This window comes from Nicotiana attenuata, unplaced genomic scaffold (assembly GCF_001879085.1).
Source record: "Nicotiana attenuata strain UT unplaced genomic scaffold, NIATTr2, whole genome shotgun sequence".
Classification (NCBI taxonomy): Eukaryota; Viridiplantae; Streptophyta; class Magnoliopsida; order Solanales; family Solanaceae; genus Nicotiana; species Nicotiana attenuata.
The window spans coordinates 56,334-62,594 of NW_017674667.1; positions in this window are offsets into that span (position 1 = coordinate 56,334).

Here is a 6,261-nt window from a genome sequence, read left to right on the forward strand (position 1 = left end):
TGCAAATGTATTCTTTATATCTTGTACAATTTTGTTCCTCAAATGAATATACATAGTAGCCTTATTATGTTAATATCTAATCAGCTTGATAGTGTTCTTCCTTTAGTAATCTTGCTAAACAGTTATACAAGTAGGAAATTATCTTTTTAGCGACAAACCTTCTCGGTACAACAATATTGTGGACCCGTGCTACAATGGTGTCGAGCGGGCACCAACCATCTAGTTTTGGTTATAAAAAAATTAAATAAGGGAGATAAGTGTAATATCGTAAACGATAAGGGAAGACATGTAATGGAGCAAAACGTGAGAGGTGATAAGAGATGTTTGTTTATTGACCTGAATGATATGGCAACTAATTTGTACTATTCGCAAATGGAGGACCTCATGTTTGAGGTCAACAAGTTTTTCTAATCTTAGTCTTTATCCAGTTTGAGATGTTGTGCCATCTCAACACTGTTTTATATTTATTTCTTACTTTCACATTCTTTCAGTTATCTATGTGGCATTGCAACGATGATCTTTGTGTGTGATAAGATGAAGTACTCCACAGTTCTTCAAGGAGAGATGCAAAACACTACACAGGTAACTCATGTGATTGCTATTAATATTGAGCTTGTTCCATGAAATTGAATCAAAGAAAATTCCGCTTCTTCTAAAAAATAAGAATTTAACTCCACAATTTTTGATTTATTGGAATTTTAATATAGTATAATACAAATTCCTTTTCAGGATGCTTTTCGCTCTGAAAGAAGGAAGGCAAAGATGCTCAATTTTTAAACTGCGAACGTGAAAACTACAATTGGACTACAATTGGACTTGCCCCCGATTGGAAGGTACCTCGGCATTTTGAATATCTATAATTACGTTGATTCTATAGAATTTAGTGGTTATGTGTGCGCTAAATGAACACTATTTCATACTCAGATCTCCATTAAAGGAAGCTAAGGAAACAGTTGATCGGTGGTATTATGGCAGAAAATAAGTGTCAGATTGGCAGGAACAACGCAAATTTGAAACACGCGAGTTCGGATGTCTTCATGCACTTCTACGATGGGCAGGCTGGTTCCTGTCAGTAAAAAAATGCAACTAGAATTGTAAAAGGTCATATAGAACGAGCTGCTATCAGTACTCCAGTGCAGATCCATCATAATACACTTTTTGCTCTATTTTTTGTGTGTTGCCATCATCGCTCCTCCTTCTAAGAAAAAATTAAGTTGTCATGTATTCCATACTGACTTCTGGAGTTATTGACAAGGAAGTGCAACCGACGTCGTTATGTGTGCCATGTTAGAGATATCAAAGAATGCACGACTAGAGGAGCTCATATAGAACGAGTTGCTATCAGTACTCCAGTGCAGGTCCATCATAATACAGTTTTGCTCTATTTTTTGTGTGTGTTGCCATCATCGCTCCTCCTACTAAGAAAAAATTAAGTTGTCATGTATTCCATACTGACTTCTGGAGTTATTGACAGGGAAGTGCAACCGACGTCGTTATGTGTGCCATGTTAGAGATATCAAAGAATGCACGACTAGAGGAGCTTGGATGGAAATTGCTTTTATAGGTATATCTTACGTTGCCCTTTACTGGACTCGTCTCATTTTAGGAAAAGGAAAAAGTGAAAAAAGGTAGTGAACAGAAGATTGGAAGGAGTATAACTTGGATATGAGAATGGACGGTGTGCGCATAACTATTTGAGTACAATAATATATTTTTTTTTTAAACTTTACGTGTTGCATAAAAATATTACATAAGTGTATGAATCTGAACTCTTTGAATATGTATTTGACTACGTGTAGCCTTTCGTCTCTCATTTAGTCAATAGTGAATATAGGTTCTCTATGATATTTGCATTAAATTTAACATTCTCAACTAACAATACTAATTTAATTTAGTTTGTGGTGCGTTGTTAATTTGGATTGTACAGATGGTGCGTGTTGGTTAGAGTGACTAAATAAACTTTTATTTTTCCCCTCATTGGTTTTCTTAAGTCGTGAAATATGAAAGAAGACACAGGAGATTTGTGTGCAACCAGTAAAGTTCTTAAGGAACTGTGAAGTAGAGCTGATTAACTCTCCCTTACTAGCATCAATAAGGCTTTTGTTAGGGCACGATGCGTCTGTCCAACTACAAGTATGACTTTTTCAGTTTACAATTTTCATTTCACACTATTTTCAAATTCATATATATATATATATGACCAATTTTACCTTAACATTACTAAAAAGATCTTTTCACTTCTCTGTAAAGTTTTTGTCCTACCTATAAGGTTTACCCTCTTTTCTAAGTACTGTTACTTTATCACATTTCTGTAAAAGTCATTAGTTATATTTGTATGAATTAGTCATCATGTTGGATTTATTAGTTGTTGTTTTTGACTTGAGACTCGAATGCTATTGTATGTAACGACAAGCTTCCTATTTCTTCAGTTCTAAACTGTTCAACGGCAATATGGCATATTTGTTAAATTAGTGTAGGGCTTTGATTTAGTACATCCAATTTCGTTCTAGCTAAGGGAAGTATTTGTATTCTGGAAGAAAAAAAGAAAATAAAATATTTGTACATTTCTTTCCTTTGCTCCATTGAATACAACGTTGGCGTTTTCTACGCTACAATGCAGAGACTTCATTTAGCTTTTCCAGGAGTTTTTGTTTTGGAATTTTTCAGTCAATAATTTGATTATTACTACAAAAGAAGAAGCTTATGACTGAAGAGTAGTAAAAATCCATAAGGTAAAGTATCTTAGTAAGGTTATTTCATTACTTAGTTCTGTTTGTGCGCTTTTCATTAAGGTAACCCCAGTATTTAGTTGTGTGTTTAAGTAGTTAAACATATGGGGATTTATGCAGGGTTTACTTAACATAAAATTATACTGCGTGCAATAAAGAAAGCTGCTCGGGATGAGTATGCTGACTCGCAAGACGATAAAGATGAATAAGATGACAACGAGGAAGGAGAAAGACAAGGATGACATGAGGGCCAATCAGAAGGCATTCTAACATACCTGAACATAAACATATGAGGATTTATGCAGGGTTTTCAATCTTTCTATTGCGAATGTTTGACATACCTTCACTTGACATTTCTGGATAGCATGCCACATTTTGGTCTCTATGGAGTGTAGCTAAGGCTCTTTGCATAACCGAGTCTGTTCTTGGTAATTAAAACTGTACCACACCTTGCTGTATCAATCAAGGTCTTGTATTTGAGTCACTGGTTTTAACTGTATTCGTCTGTTTCGCCATCCAAATGCATTCAGTCTGCATTCACATTTACTCTGTTAACAAATTCAGCTGATTGTTTTCTACATCTCTTAAAGCTTTGTTGCTTCTGACAAACCATTTTTGCTTTTGGACTAAAAGCAATATTGATAACTTTCTGCGTTATAGCTAATTAAGAATTTATATGATGCACAAATGTTCCCAAGTATCTTTCCCCTCAAGGATAATGATAATGGTGTATTATACTGTAACGACCCGACCAGTCGTTTTGAGCTCTAGCGCATCGTTCAGCGGTTTGAAGTCATGAGCAGCTTCATTTCAGGTTTTATGACTCGTAGGCGTGGTCGGAGTTGAATTCCGGGAAGTTCGGAGTCAAATTAGAAAGAAAAATTCTCATTTCAGAAGCCTTAAGTTGGAAGAATCGACTAAGATTGGATTTCAGAGTAAACGACCTCAGAATCGGGATCTGAAGGTTCCAGTAGGTTCTATGGTGATTTCGAACTTGGGCGTATGTCCGGATCGGGTTTTGAAAAATCCGGGAACGTTTTGGCGCATATTGTGGAAGTTAGCATTTTTGATGAATTTCATAAGTCTGGGTTGAAGTTATTTCAGTGATATTGATGTCCGTTTGGGATTTCGAGTCTAGGAATAGCTCCGTATGGTGATTCTGGAGTTGGGAGCGCGATCGGAAGTGAATTCGGAGGTCCGTAGGTCATTTTGAAGTCATTTGGCTAAAGATAGAAATTTGAAGGTTTTTGAGAAGTTTGACTGAGAGTTTGACTTTTTGATATCGGGGTCGGATTCCAATTCCGAAAGTTGGAGCAAGTCCGTAATGTCGAATATGACGTGTGTGCAAAATTTCAGGTCATTCGGACGAGGTTTGATAGACTTTTTGATCGAATTCGGAATTCGAAAGTTTTGGATTTCTTAGGCTTGAATCCGAAGGTGATTCGATGTTTTGATGTTGTTTTGAGCATTCCGAAGGTTAGAACAAGTTTGAATGATGCTATGGGGTTTGTTGGCATGTTTGGTCGGGGTCCCATGAGTCTCGGATAAGTTTCGGAAGAGTTTTTGGAAGATTTTTGTCGTTTTGAGCATAAGCATGTAATGATCTAAAGGTCCATTTTTAGTTCTAGAGATCGAAATTTGATTTCGAGACTTCCGAAATTTTGATAATGAATTATAGGAGTGATCTGGAAAGTTTGGTCTAATTTCATCAAGTCGCGATTGGGTTTTTGACGCGAAACATGAGTTAATTGTTTAACGAGCGAAATGGGTATCACACTGAGCAAATGAGCTCCGAATTAAGTTTTGATTGAAGGGCTATGTTCGTATTATTATTTTTGACTTATAGGAACAAGAATCGTCGAATTCCGAGTTCATATAAGGGAGTTAGAGCATTTTTAGTGAAATTAAAAGCTGCTGAAATTTCTGGGCAATTGCTGTGTTTTTCGCAGGTGCGTGAACAGTACCGCACCTGCGTGAACAATAACCGCAGATGCGTGAACAGTAACCGCAGGTGCGTGAACAGTAACCGCACCTGCGTGAACAGTAACCGCAGGTGCGAAAATGCTGGACAGTGTATAAATTGAGCAGTCCGAGATTTTTACTCATTTTTGGAGCTATGAAGCTCGGATTAAAGCGATTTTCACCATATGGATTGAGGTATGTGTTCTATATCCAAAAGTGATTATATTTAATGATTCCATGGTTATTTTCATCAAGTATTAGTGAATCAAATGGAAGAAATTGGAGAAAATTTGTAAACAACGAAAATTTTAGACTTGGAGGTCGATTCGTTATCGGAATTTGATAAAATTGGTATGGTTGAACTCGTATCGGAATGGGTTATCGAATTTTTTGAGTTTTTTTGGAATCCGGGCACGTGGGCCCGAGGGCGATTTTGTCAACTTTTCGAGCGGAGTTAGGAATTTATCTAAATTGAATTGTTGTGAGTATTAGAGCCTATATTTATGGATTTTCTCATTTGTTGGCTAGTTTTGGAGCGTTGCGAATTGATTTGAGTCGTCGGAAGGGCTTGGAAGTCGGTTATGGAACTTCGGAAGGCTCGGGTGTGTTTCGAAAGGTTTTGGAACTTAAGAAAATTGCAGAAATAGCTGTTCTGGTGTTCAGAGATTTAGTGCTATGCGATCGCATAGTATGTCTCGCGATCGCATAGTGTAAGTTTTAGGTGTCCTGTTTTGTGCTACGCGATCGCGGAATACGCGATCTCATAGGTCCTTCCGCGATCGCGTAGAGTAAATTCTGAAGTTCACAATTCGTTCTATGCAATCGCATTCGTTCTTCCGCGATCGCGGTGCATTAAACCAAACCTGGGAAGCGAATTTCTTTTCTTCTATGCGATCGCAGTGCTTGGTTCGCGATCGCAATGACCATTTCTCCTTACCCTATGCGATCGCATGACCTTCTTCGCGATCGCATAGACCGTTTCTGCCCAGTTATTTTAAAAGACCCAAAACAGTAGCATTACGGGATTTTATTGAAATTTCACAAACTTCTTCTTCCCCAAAGCTATTAGGCGATTTTTGAAGCATTTCTTCACCAAAACTTCTTGGGTAAGTAATCTTTAACTTGTTTTCTTCCATTTTCATCAACACCCACTAGATTTCTAGGCCTAAAATATGGAATTAAAGGTAGAAAATTAGGTATTTGGGTAGAGTTAGGGTTTTTTAATTATTTATGATTTAGACCTCGTTTTGGGGTAGGATTTGAAAACAAATTATATATTCGGGCTCGTGGGTGAATGGGTGATTGGATTTTAGTTCGAACCTCGTATTTTGACCAAGCGGCCCCGGGGTCGATTTTTGGGACTTTTGGGAAGAATGATTAGGAAGCTATAATTAAGTATTGGAATTGGATTGCTTATCATTTATTGATGTTATATAGTCAATTATGTATAGATTCGATTGGGTTGGAGCCAAATTTGAAAGGAAAAGCGGTGTTTGAGGCTTGAGTTGGCCGTGGAAGTTCGAGGTAAGTGTTTGGTCTAACCTTAGCTTGAGGGATTAGGAGTTGAGTC